Source organism: Dreissena polymorpha, chromosome 1 (assembly GCF_020536995.1).
Source record: "Dreissena polymorpha isolate Duluth1 chromosome 1, UMN_Dpol_1.0, whole genome shotgun sequence".
In the NCBI taxonomy this organism is placed as follows: Eukaryota; Metazoa; Mollusca; class Bivalvia; order Myida; family Dreissenidae; genus Dreissena; species Dreissena polymorpha.
This window is the reverse complement of record NC_068355.1, coordinates 163,234,175-163,249,012: the sequence shown is the minus strand read 5'-3', so window position 1 is coordinate 163,249,012 and position 14,838 is coordinate 163,234,175. Positions and strand designations below refer to the sequence as shown.

Below are 14,838 nucleotides of genomic sequence, written 5' to 3'. Positions count from 1 at the left end.
TTTCCTCTAGAGTGTTAACAGGCCTTTTCTTTCATCTTACCTAGTGATCTCGTTTTCATCCCACATAATCCCATTACCAAATCCCACAGAAATATCAGTGGGACAAAATGTTGTGATCAAGTTTAATGAAGATTAAAACATTTAGATAATGCCTCTAGAAAAGAGCAATAAATGTGGCCTCTTGAGTTTTCACAAGCTTTTTCTTTAAATTTGAAGTAACAAAGATTTTGACCAACCGGAACCCAGTTCCCAACAAGCCAATCTATAATTGGGTCGACATTCAAAACAAATTTCATGAAGACTGGACAAAAAATATTTCCTGTAAAAAGTATTCAAAAGCTTTGTATTCAATTTGATAGTGACCTAGTTTTAGACACATGACCCAGTTCAAAGCTTGGCCACATATCATTGGGACAAATGTTCTAACCAAGTTTTATTAAGGTAGGCAATACCAGACATATAGAGTGTCCACACGCTTTTTCTTAAATATAACCAAGTGCACTAGCTCTTGACCCAACATGCCAAGTTTCAAACTTGGTGGTGATATAATTGGGACAAATGTTCTGGCCAAAATTCAAGAAGATCGGGCAATACGTGTGGCATCTGTAGTGTTCAAAGTTTTTTCTGCCATTTGATGTTATCACCTTGTTTTTCACCACATATGACAAAATTTTGATTACATATATCCCTGGGAAGAAATGTTCTCGCCAAGTTTCATGAAAATTTGGAAACAAATGTGTCCAAAAGAGTAATTGTATGCTTTTTCTGTAATTTTAGCTAATGACCTTGATTTTGACCCTAAATAAATCCGAGGTAAAACCCGGCCAACATAACATAGGGACAAATGCTGTGAATAAGTTGAATGAAGATTGGGCAACAAATGCAGCATCCAGATTGTTCAAAGGTAAAAGGTTGAAGATATGACGACTTACAAAAAAGCTCTCCATGAGCAAAATATGACCAGGTGAGCTTAAAACTTGCACAAAATATCTAACTTGAGAAATGAGCTGCAGCAGTATAACATTAATAGGCTGTAATAAATTCCAGATTTTGGAAAATTACTATCAATTAACCTGATCAGCATGACCCTAGGATTCCACATAAAAAATGCCAAGATCATTTCAATCAGCTATGAATTTCTGCTTTGCTAAGAAAACATAGGAGATTATATGGTCCCGTTGGTGTAAAAAGGTACTATGTGCCTTCTATGTTCAATGTCATATGGTACCTTTTTGCACAAATTGGGCGAATTATGCAGGTTGATTACAAGTTTTTCACTGACAGGGTTTCTCGTAAAGTAAGTTTCGAAAATATCATGTAGGAAAAGTAATCAAATATATTAAATTTCCTTGTTAATTAAAATATACCTTTCTGTTTTAAAACAAGAGCATGAGATTCACATTGGTGGATCTGATTTGTAATATAAATCAAGAATTCCCTTAATAAATAACTTTTTAACACATTGATTTGTTACTGCATACTATTCATTTCAGTTACTAAACAAGTAATGTTACATAGTCATTTATAAATTCTACCAGCTGTCAGTGTGATCAAGCACATTTCTTAAATATATTTAAACCTTGCTCTGAGAAAAGGGGGGGGGGTTTAATACATGAGCACAAAGTGTTGTCCCCAATTAGCCTGTGCAGAATGCACAGGCTAATCAGGGACAACACTTTCAGCCTAAACTGGATTTTCTTAAAGATTCTTTTTTTAAACAGAAAATATCATAAAAGCGGAAAGAGTCGTGCCTGATTAGCCTGTGTGGACTGCACAGGCTAATCTGGAATAACTTTTTACAAACATTAATGAAACCCCTTTTTACAGAGCAAAACTCAATTATTTATTTTTTACCTTAATGAGTATGCAATTAAACATGTGTTTGAAAATGAATATGTATGTATAATATTATTTGTCGTTTTTGTGCTATTAAATGTACAAACTTTGTTGTATAAATAATATGTTTACAGTACATTTATTTCCTTAAAACAATTAAAACCATTCTGAAGGCATTAATTTAATTTTTCCATGGACAGCCAATGAAAATTAGCGTAACTGAAATAAAACATAATCACAATTTCTTAAAATTTAAAGGTCACCAAACAGATATGATGATTTAAAACATCATTAAAATCATTATTTATTATAATCTTAATGTCACAAATAAGATAGGATGTATCATTAAAAAGGCCTTCTATGTTGCTGTGTTTATCAGAATAACAAGAGCACCGCATAACCGGTGCCACGCTCGGCTGCGAAAGCTTGTCATATTTTTTTATTTTTTTTAGAGGTCACAGTGACCTTGACCTTTGACCTAGTGACCCAACAAGAGATGTGTTTGTCAGAAACACAATGCCCCCTACTGCACCACATTGAAATACAATTTCTATTTATCATTTGGCAGGTATGGAAATCATCTACCTTTAAAGGTTATTACTGCCCTTGAATTTTGTTGAATCCACCCGGGGGTGGGAGGGGGTGGGGAGGGTCTCACAGTCAATTATGACCATGTCAGACATCACTGACAACCAAGGCCTGTGGTTTAAAAAGAGATCATAGCCAGAGTTTTTTTCCTTTTCATAAAAAAAAAGCCAGAGTTGATCATGTATCTATGGACATAAGTCCACAGGTGTGTAATGAACATCAAAGAAATTATAAATATATCATTTTAAAAAAAACTTGGAAAAATCAATCATTTGGGTTATAAATAATCAAAATAATAAATCTGTACAGTAACTGTGAAAAGAACTTCAATTCTTGGTAAGGAAATATATAATATGAGATTTATAATTATATTAATTACTTCCCTTGAAAATAATTGTCTGTAACAAATCTCTAATTTTAGTAGCAAATAATTAAAAGCCACTATACTGTGACTGTAGATTCACCACTCAAAATGTGCAGCTCCATGACATACACATGCATGCCAAATATATAAAGTTGCTATGTTCAATATTGAATAATTTTCTCCCTTTTTAAAGCTTATTACTTCCCTTAAATCTGTATTTTTTACCATAGACCATTAATGATGACCTTGACCTTTTACCACAATGTGTTTGTCATAAAAACAATGCCGCCTACTGCGCCGCTTTGATTTATTTACCAAAAATATATACGTGGGCAGGTCAGATAACTATGTCTATTTAAAGCTTATTACTTTCCTTGACTTAGTTTTTTCGAGATACACATGCATGCAAAATATCAAGGTGCTATCTTCAATATTTAAAAAATTATGGCCAATGTTAAGGTTTTAGCATGACGCCTATGGCGGAAGGCGGACAGCCAGCTGGCTATGACAATAGCTCGGGTTTTCTCCAAAAACAGCCTTGCTAAAAATTATTTCAATCATTGAGCAGACAATATTGCCCAAATGCTTAATAAATACATAAAGGAAACTCACTTTTTTCTAAAAGTTAAAGAAACTATCACTATCTACTTTTTAGATTCACAAATCAAATAATCCATCTTCTTACAGCCTGCCTCTTCAAAACATTATCATAAACCAAACAAGAAATATCTTTAAAAAAGATATACGGCGTAAATAGTTTAATGAATGAGATCAAGGATAGCGAATGTCTTTTTCTGTGCAGTTCTTAGCTGCATCACACGCAGTACGGGATGTTACGCGGAGTTTTCGCGGCTTATTTTACATTATAACATATGTTAACCTATAGATACAAAACAGAAAACCAAAAGAAGAATGGAAGTGAAATTTAAACATATGAGTCAACCGGCCACACGAGAAGTATCTGTATTTATAGGCGCGTTCTTCGAACAAACCTGTTTAAGAGGTTTGTCGGGCATTGCTATTTGATTCGATTATTAACAGTATCGAGAATCATCGTGCTCATGCTTAAAGTGATATTATGGGCATTTTGCACTGTTGAATTGAACTGAAAAGAACTGAAAAGAATTAACAGGTCAAAATAGTTAGTTAAAATGTGGTTACTGATCAATTATCTGCAACTCACCTTGCTACCAGTTGTTTATAAAAATAAAAAATTATATTCGATATTCTTACGTGACCCACCCAGTCCTGTAAGCCGAAATGATCCGTAAAACAATATTGTGTCTTTGTGTTGTATGAACAAATCTGCACTAAAACTAAATTTAAGTTCAACTCGTAAACGCCTGATCAGTTGTCAAACGAAAGTACGGTTGATATTCAAATGCATTATTTTTCTCTTTCTGGTATATTGTTTTAGTATGTTGATGCTGCATTAATTAATATAAGTGTATATGAAGTAGAAACATCAAAAATAATCAACGGTTGCGATAGACACCTATAAACTGTTACATGCTCATAATATCACTTTAGTACATTAGGCAATATGGTGGAATAATTATTGTTAAATTTATCAAAAATAATATTTATCATTGTATTGTTGAAAACACATTAAGAATCTATTATTGACATACCATAATTATATTGCTGAATATCTTCATTTAACATATTTCTGGTCTAAAGAAAATTCGAGGTCACCTAGTTCACGGATAGCGTCTTTATTATATAACGATTATTTTACTGGCCGCGAACTCCGGTGATGACCTGTATATAAACTCTGAATGTCCGCGAATTGACCCGAAAACTCGCGAATTGAAATGCAATGCTTTAAAGTGAGGCCTCGCTTCCGCTGCTCTTTATACTTTTACATGTTAACATGTTGACAGGAATATGGAAGTAAGTACTAAATATGAGAACATAGCCTTTTAAGTATAAACGCTTTTGCGCTGGTAATACTCTGAAAATAAAAGGTGTACGCACAAACTGTATTGATGTCGAGAATTGAGTGTAAAACTGTTCTATCTATTAAGCCTTTTCATTAGAGATAAAATTGTTTCATACAGTAAAACAGTGTTACAAAGACACGGATATGTTTCCAATGTTCTGGTGGTATACTCAAATCAGCCAATGGAATAAATGAAGTGTATTCATTCGTACCTAGCCGCGGGAAATTTTATTTGAATTTTATTGGACACTTACAAAGGTCAGGCTAAGGTGAAAAGCTGGCTTATGCAGCTTACGCCGAAAAAATGAAAAAATAAAATGGCTCAGACTGGCCTTCTTGGACTACCACATGTGTGTATAGCGTTATCAACAGAAAGCAGGCAATGATAAAAAATGTCTCAACAACAGAGAAGAACAAACACTGCAGTCCAGTTCTAGGCAATAATATAGGCACCCTATCAACAGAAAGCAGGCAACGATTATAAAAATGTCTCAACAAATTACGCCTATGATTTCACCCATGTTTACAACAGAAAAGAACAAACCATGCCAAATATCCTGTGCTTGGCCATAACAGGGTTCGCCAAAACCGTCGGTCCGCCGGTCCCGACCTGCAAATTTTTCTAAGGACCGACAAGTGATTAAAGATAATCGGTCCGACTGACCGACACAATCGGATGAAAAATGGTTTCAAAAAGATCACTCAAAGTATATAATATGCTATTGGATTAATACAAGGTAAATGCTTTGTGTTCAACTTCTGTCAAAATCCTTTTTTTCTTACCTTCATTTTGATATTTTGATGTTTAAAGTTGAATTAGAATTAACTATCACATGCGAGTTCAAAATCAACGGTCTTTGTTAAAAAAAGCAACCCAGTGCGTCCGACATTTTTTTTGTTCCATTTAATATCTCCACAACAAAAACCGCATGAAAACTTGTTTCAACAGGCATTTGTGAGCATTTCTGATAAATACTTTCATTATTATATTTTTCTGGGAAGGATATATTTTAATTTACACACCAACAATTTCTTAAATCAAAATTAGATTTTTCACCCGAAGTACTATATTTCGGATATTTTAAAATTCGGATATAGGGATATTTATGTTTTGATTTGTTGTTGATAGTTTGTAGCAATATGTTTTGTGTTATTTCAGACAACAAGAATGGATGGTGGTAATTATCATGGGGTTTTCTATCAAGAAATAGGTGTGAAAGACATTCATTTAATTGAACCTGGAAATCAACCACCTCAGCTAAGAGAAAATATTTTAACAATAGGTTTTGTTTTAGAACTTGTGAAATCGGCTAATAAACAGAAATTGAAGTCATCCAAAGTAGTGTGAATGGGTGTGTGCAATTAAGTCAAACTTGATTGGATGTCACCCTAACTTTTCAAGAACACGGATTTGTAGAGCTGTGCAGGCTAAAAACAGTTTGACAAAAAGAAGTCTAAAAAGAATACCTTTGGTTTATATGTGGTTTATTATTAATATAATAATTGTTTTATTATATCGACTTTGGACATGATTTTATTGTATTTTAATGTGATCAAAACCAATAAACATCAAAAAGGTACTCTCTTTTGTTGTGTTTTGCTGTTATAGTTTAGTCGGACAGTGGGACTGACAGAAACTGATTCGGACTGACAAAAATTTCAAGTCTGTCAGTCCGAATGACTGACAGATTTTTCAAGTTTTGGCGAACCCTGCCATAATATAGGCCTCTTATCTATAAAACACATTTAAGAAGTGAGGCCACATCTATGTTACATATGAGACAAGCTCTGGGAAAAATTGGGCTAAAAGCATTTGCATAAAATGTGGTACCAGATCAGCCTGTGCAGTCGGAAAAGGCTAATTAGGGTGGAACTTTCTCCCTTTACTGGACTTTTGCTTAGAAGAGACATACTACTCAATCTAATCTGGAACAACACTCTCTTTCTCACTCCGAAGTAAAGTGAAATGGCTTTTGCAACCAGCATAGAACAGGAAAAGCCTGCAAGTAACTCACAGACTGTTCAGGTCTAATGCTGTTTGCTGCTCATCAGTATCTTACATTTTGAAATGAAGCCTTTAAAATGTGAATCTATAAAGAAAAGGTCTTTAATTTACTTTGATTTTTAAAGGGACTACAAACACGTCAAAATTCGTATCTGAGAGGTAAAAGGTTAACGCACATATATTAAACCCCATTATGCAAGAGAAGGGTTCATAAATTATAATTGTCCTGACATTGCATGCTACCTTCATAGTTCACCCGATTGTTGCAGAATTAAAGGTACTGTATCAATTGAAGGTTACATGGTACCATTTTGCACCAATCTAGCAAGAAGAGGCGCCAGAGGCATGGATATTATCAGGAAGCCAGACAAATTCCTGATCTTCATCTACATTACTTGTGCAAGTGTTCAAAACTTGGTGGACATTTTTTGCAGTTTTCCACTGTCTTTGAAATCACATTGTCCACTGGGAAAAGTCCACCAGCTTTGATAGCTAAGCACCATAGAGCTGTGAAAATTGTAAGCCACATCATGGCATGTTGTGAACACAATAGACATTGTAACGTCTACACAACTAAGCACAAAACACAACACGTTTTGCATTGGGCAAGGCTTGCGATACATTGGGCAAGGCTTGCGATCAGTTTATTGACAACACACATACACGAATATTACATATTCGTATCATATAGCAATCAAGTACAATTGTAGTACAACCTTGACAGGACAATTTTCGATCTATAAATTATATAACAAATTATAACTATAATGTGTATACATCACTTCTAGTATTGTGTCCTTAATTGGTGTTTTCAAGGCCAGGGTAAAAACCAGAGATAAAAATTCATCAGAAGCCCAATGTAAAATAACTCTGGAAAACTGTACCTGAAAACAACCAATATTAACATGTAACTAAACATTATGTAACACAAACATAACATGTCATTTTAGCCAATTTACTACTAATGCGGTTCGAATTAAAAAAAAGGTAAAAGTTTATTGATCGAAGTCTAGCGTAGAACTGACCAAACAATGAACACCCCGTGCAAATTCCCGCCTATGTCCACCTGAGTGACCATCACTCACGTGACAACCACACGCATGAACGAACCGCACATATACCTGTTTTGTGCGGTGCGTTATGTTTAGACATACGTTCTGTGCTATACTCCGTAACGCACAGAACAGAAAAGTCTTCACACAACTAAGCACAAAACACAACACGTTTTGCATTGGGCAAGGCTTGCGATAGAACAAAAACAAAGGTTAGTAAGGTTTTAAATTCGAACCGCAAATCAATTATAACTTCAATTGTCTAGTGATAAAAAGCTTTTTGTCTAGAGAATCATCAATGTACCCATCTTTAGCCCTATCAGACTTCCATCGACCATGTCGATTCAAACATCTCTAAAACACGCCCTCGGCGTTAGCTAGTCTAAATAATTACATATATATATAACCAATAACTGGTTTGAACAAAAAATCATTTGATTCATCTGACCAATTTGCTAATTACATATTTGTTAATAAAACGTTAATTTGTTAATATGCATGATACATGTACATGCATAACCCAAAAATGATTAATCAATGAAAACAGTGGAATCTCCTTATATCAAACACAATGTTTGTATCATCTCTAATGAATGCACATGTACATGATACATCTTTCTTGTGAGATGGTTTGAAACACACACGCTTTGAAGCTTCTTATAATAGTTTGTTAAATCTTTCTTTGGATCATGTACACTATTAAAAGAATGGATCCATTTAATACTGTAAAACACAGATGTAAAAAATGTTATTAGATTTCCTCGATCCATCAATTGAGCCATGTACATTACTACTGATATATGTACGGCTGACATGGCGACTACATTTTCTTCACAGTATTTGAAATGTGCACATGAAGAATTCTTTTCTTCACCGTATTGTCTGGTCTTGATTGTTCTAAGTATTTACTTAGCCATTCTGTCCGCCATCTAATCTCTTCGAAGCCCATGCAAGCCCGAGCCCTCTAATCGCTCCTTCAGAGTACCTCTCAAAACATTTCCTGTCAAACATATGTACTATACATCAATAACTGTATTGTGATATGCATCTTAACGCTATCTTATTTAATGGTAATCTAGTGTTACCAAAACAACCTGGAATCATACAGCCTATACCAAACTTTTTGCAATATTTTACAATATCTCTAAAATGTCCGTATGACAAATCAACATTAGCCAATAAGGCGAACTGCCCCTTTTTGGAACAACAAGGATGCAATTTGCTTTCTCCGCTATCATATTATTGATACAGATTGATACCAACCTAGTTTCTGAACTAACCAGTTTACATTGTTTCCCCATATTGAACTTAGGCACCCACTGCCTCTTTTCATTGAATCCAGTATCCACACAACATATTTAAATCTAAAGCTATTTCTTTTGACTACCATTCAATAATATAGATTTTACATTTTATTGTCTGAATACACTTTGATGTACAAACTTTGCAAAGCATTTAAAACATTTCATATAACATAACATCCGGGGACCATAGCATACTCTCTGCTCTCTTCATGGGGCATTTCTGCTCACTTCCGGGAGCAATCTACTGGGCTCTATGTCCACTTCCGGGGACCATAGCCTACAATTTGTGCTCACTTCCGGGAGCAATCTACTGGGCTCTATGTCCACTTCCGGGGACCATAGCAAACTCTTTCTGTTCACTTCCGGGAGCAATAACATACCTTTTCTAGCCGTATGCAAGGCATTTTCTTGATCATAAGAAATTTTTACTTACGTCATGTTGAACGACGGAATACTTATCCGGTTTATCTTGAAAACCAACTTCCGATGGCTTAATGTATTGACTTCATATTAAATCACAATATGCATTACCTGTTTCGTTTATAGAAACACTGGCAGTGTACCTCCTTGATTTTAACAGTGTAATATAGTAATCACTTCCAAGAATAACTTTTCTCTTTTCGTCAATAATCTGTTCACTTCCGGGAACAGGTTGCTCTTTTTATTAAGATCATGCACATTCCAATTTTCTCATTTTCTGGTCTCAAAGACCGCGAGTACATACCTTTACTCTCTTCGTCAATGGAATAAAACAATAATAAATAAATTAGATTTTTTTTTTTTTTTGTATGAAAATCGTTAGCTTTACAGTCATTTCGCCTATATCTACATTAAAGCTACAACTTTCTATAAAACCTCCATAAACCATAACTTGTGGTACTTGCATCAGCAAATATATTACACAAAAACAACTGATTGTGTTTGAAATCTTTTCCACCGTTGATTAACTGCCTAGTGCTTTTTTTTTTTTTCCATAATCTAAGTTACAATAACGGGAGCTTTCCAACTAGCTCTGGTATTTATGCAATTGTATATATGCATTGTTATCACCAAACTTTATTTACATTCACACTCTGAAAGGAAATTATCTGCCCTACAAGACTAGCTATTAATTTATCTTTTGGTACTACTTTTTCTTTCGTTTGATAAATTAGATAGATCATCGAATCAATACTTTTTTCTAGCCTAGCTACTCAATTTTTAATTCTGAAAAACTGCATTTTATGCATATCGATCACATGCCCGAGCCATTCTACTCTCTGAGAAGGAATCAAAATACTGTTTCTTCAGCCAGTTAACATCCAAACTCGTCTAGTCACTAGCATATAATGTTTTTTCATATTCTACACTGATGTATGCCATCATCACAAAAGCAAATAACTATTTTAAGTCAATTTGACGTAAGAATGCTAGTACACCTCATTTTAGTTTTAACGAGTTTTAGCGAATATATATTCGGCCGTTATCGTGCCAAATATAAGCTTATAACAACCTAACACTGCCTGCTATTCTCTTGATAGCTCAAACCACACCGTTCGTGAATGTATCAATATCACGATACGCTCCTCTAATATCGAAAGTAGAACAAATAAATAAATATATGATCGGCCGTTATCGTGCCAAATATAAGCTTATAACAACCTTACACTGCCTGCTATTCTCTTGATAGCTCAAACCACACCGTTCGTGAATGTATCAATATCATGATACGCTCCTCTAATATCAAAAGTAGAACAAATAAATAAATAATAATGTTAAATATATCGAGGTCTCCCATTCTTATTAAATACGACTATAAACGTATTAATGGGCGTATTAACAACATGATAAATGTCACGTGGGTTTTCAGTCTACTTAACGACAAACTTCCGGTAATTTTTTTTTTTTTTTTTTCTTCTATCAATTTTTCCTTTTTGATAAATTTCTTTACTATGATCCTTTCGATCAATTGCTCCTTTTATCTCTTTCTGTACGTTACCGTTTTCCGACGGAAAAGGAAACATATAACCGCAATTTACTAAATCTAAAATGTAACAACCATCCGTAGCCTGCTACAGCTTGGCTACATGGGCTTTCGTTCTTTTTACCGGCGAGCTTCTAGCATCAATTTCTATACTATGATCCTTTTGATCCAGTTTTATACTAAGATCCTTTTAATACATTGAGACAGATCGTTTTGTACGTTACCGTTTTCCGACGGAAAAAATAAACTTGTAACCGCCATTTACTACATCGAAAATGTACTTACTATCAGTAGTCTCCTGCTACTTAACCGCGTGGGCCTTCCTTCAACTTACCGGCGAACTATACTTGGATCCTTTTGATCACGTTCGACTTTAGGAACTTTCTGTACGTTACGTTTTCCGACGAACACGAAACTACCCATTTTCTGATAACGGGGTTATATACATAATTTACTTAACTTATTGGTCGAGCTGTTTGCTGAACATCCAGCTGCTCCTTTCCGATGACCCTGTTCGCCACATGCGAAACATAGTCCTGTGCGTCTCAATGGTAATTGAGATTCAGCCCCTTGTGTTGCGATGTTAGATGAAGCTTCCGGCTTCTGATATGACCCGTCAAGAGCGCCGCGTGGCGTTATGTTTCCGCCTTTTTATATGCCATCGCCTCTTCCTTGTATTTTTCTGCAAATAACATTACAACATTACAACATCAGACTCGTAAAACTTTTACACATATACATATAGAATGTATACAACACCACAAAGAATAGCAATTTATTCCCCAGTAAGTTCGAAAGCTTTTGTCGTGTTCTACCATTAATGACCTGTGAATTTTCGGTCACGTGCCATCAATATTTCTATTTGTAAATTGATCGGCTTTCTCTTGTGCTGAAATTGTTACTTGAAATATACATCGTTTCAACTCTGTTACTACTTCGTAACACTCGATACTATGCTCGAGATTCAGTATAACGGATTTAACAGATTTACGTTTCTTTTAGCACTTATCTGTTCTATGATGCGTTCCAAATCTTGCAGCATGGACACCTTGTGTTCTGCTAAAGTCGACAACACGATGTAGGATTTGTACACGAACACAAGTTTATTGATCGAAGTCTAGCGTAGAACTGACCAAACAATGAACACCCCGTGCAAATTCCCGCCTATGTCCACCTGAGTGACCATCACTCACGTGACAACCACACGCATGAACGAACCGCACATATACCTGTTTTGTGCGGTGCGTTATGTTTAGACATACGTTCTGTGCTATACTCCGTAACGCACAGAACAGAAAAAAGTTGACACTGTTGGCCTATAACTGGGTCAACCCTTTCCCACTCAGAAGCAAAGTGAAAATGGCTATGTTAAAACAGCTTAAAACCAGAACAGCTTGCGAGTGACTCGCAGTCTTTTCAGGTTTTATGCTGTTTGCTGCTCATCAGTATCTAAGGGTTGGAAATGAAGCCTTAAAAACTTAAATCTAGTATGAAAGGTTTTTAATTAAATTGAACTTTAAAAGGGATTACAAATACGTCAAAATACATATCTTAGTGGTAAAGGGCTATATGAGAGCATGTAATTTTAATGTTGTGCTATGCTAGGTAGCTATTTTGGCTTCTCAACATAATGTTCATGTTGTCTTTGGCCTTTATTTTCTCAAAATTATTTTCATGCTGTCTTTGGCCTTTATGTTAATGGATTGTTTGTGGAAAACAATTTGCCATTATAGACTATATTGAAATGCCCCAGCATTTCTGATTGGCTTTAAAGATGTTTTTTTAACAATTCTTACCTTTTGATGTTGTTGTTTTGTCATCTTAAACAGGCACCCAACGCGAGTGGTCATGTCCAACGTTGTTTTGTATAAACTGTGCTTATCAAATTTTATTATTTTATAAGCACAATTTTACACTTAATATGTATTTTATCCTGGGCTTGATTGTGTTCCGACTTTACATTGCAAGTAACATTACGACTCGCGAAATTTCATTACACTGATCCTTAAAGCATATATTCAACTTCTTACTCACGTTTGTGAATGGTAATATCCATTGCATGTAATTAATTTCTACTTAGTCTCCTTATATGTTTGTTCCTTTTTGCTTAAAATGCCATTATCCATTAAGAAATCGTAAAACTCCTCTGAGTGAAATCACATTTTTGTCAGCCGTCAGCCATCTTACTTCCTGTGTTCGTAACGGTTGAATTGTTCCAAGTCAAGGATGTCGGCAACGAACAGAAAACGCCCACACTATTTCATGGTATAATACACCGCTCTTGTAAATGTCATAATTTAACTGCGCTTTATGTTTAATTCTTATTTTAAATCCAAGATGGCTGCCATTTGTCTGTTTTACTGAGTCAGTTGTTAAGTTGACGTTCGAATGTAGCTAAGTCATAATGACGTCATTGACCAGTTATTTCGTCACCGACCACTTTTTGCCCATGTATTTTTGGTCATTGGCCGATAGTTGGTACATGACCACCTTACGACCATTTTTCGACCGCTTTTCGCCCCAGATTTATGGTCGATCCCATCACAGAGTATATAAGGAGCCAATTTTTTGCTCCGAGACAAGCTCGCTCAGTCTTTTCATAGGAACCTACTCCACGTCATTTTTAACAAAAAAATCTAACTTAAAAGTCTTTCGAGTACGTGGTTTGATTGCTATAACTTTTAAATGGTTTAATTTTTTTAATACTTAATACTTTAATAACAGTCTAACATAAAAAGTAACTACTTAAGCGTAAGCCGCATGTATTGTATTAATGCACTTGTGTGAATTGATCTGTTTTTGATCAGCTGTTTATATTGAATATTTTTTAATATCGCCATATTGGGAATAATCTGTATCTGTTCAAGAGGATCAGTGTAAACAATACGCAGAATTTGTTAGCCAGTGGGTGCCTGTGTACGTGTATTATCAACTTTAATTGTATAATGTTTAAAGTTGAAGGTGAGCGGAAATAGTGAATAAAAAAACAGTTTTAAACGTTTATTGTCTTAGTCATTTTATTAACCATCCAGAATTTATCAGTAAAGTAACACTAAATAGATCAACACAATCGGCAGAACGCTACATATTTATGGCGGTCAGCGGTGGAATACTGTTACATTCCTATAAAATCAGTATTCAGTGATTTGTTCCTAGTCTTCGAGAAGAATAAGAACGCTACCGAACCTATTTCGTTTATTTTAAAGGTCTGGTTTAGTAACACACAGTTAACTAACAACAACAAAGAATATAACTTTAATTGTGAACAGAAAATTGAACTCTTATAATTTTAAATCATTTATTGAGACATAAGATTAAACAACATAACATAAAATGGCTAACAGTGACCCTGAAGTTCAGTTCAATCTCCCTTACAATGAGGATGGCCCGGTTAATGCAGAGAGTCCAGGCGCCGGTTATATCGACCCGGAAACAGTATCAGAAGCCTCTGATAGCGATTCTACACACCGACCCATGAGTCTAAGCAAACAACCATCTCGCCGTAGATCATCTCGTGACCTCTGGAAGGCCGTAGATACGCTTCAGAGTTGTATCAGGGACCTTGCCACTGAGGTTAAGGCAGCTAAGGGAGCTCACCCAGAGGCATCGGCCAATGCGCAGACTAGCACCAGAGCTAGGCCGGTTGGTGATCGGGGTAGTTCATTGCAACAGCCTGCTTCGTCCCTCGATGGCACGGCCCTGATTAATGTCAACATGTCCGCCCTTAGACCGGATGCTCCAAGCTTCCACGCAGGGGGAGATAGCAATCAACCGTGGGCAGCAC

General features: G+C 35.4%; 1 long non-coding RNA gene across 1 annotated transcript; it reads right to left on the bottom strand.

The window, feature by feature from the left end:
- Positions 1-7,329: 7,329 nt before the first annotated feature.
- LOC127858784 (uncharacterized) lies at positions 7,330-13,629 on the bottom strand. The gene is made up of 3 exons (XR_008039051.1): positions 12,851-13,629; positions 11,515-11,736; positions 7,330-8,787 (listed from the first exon to the last, which is right to left on the bottom strand). It is a non-coding gene; the product is annotated as an uncharacterized LOC127858784 (long non-coding RNA).
- Positions 13,630-14,838: the final 1,209 nt, after the last annotated feature.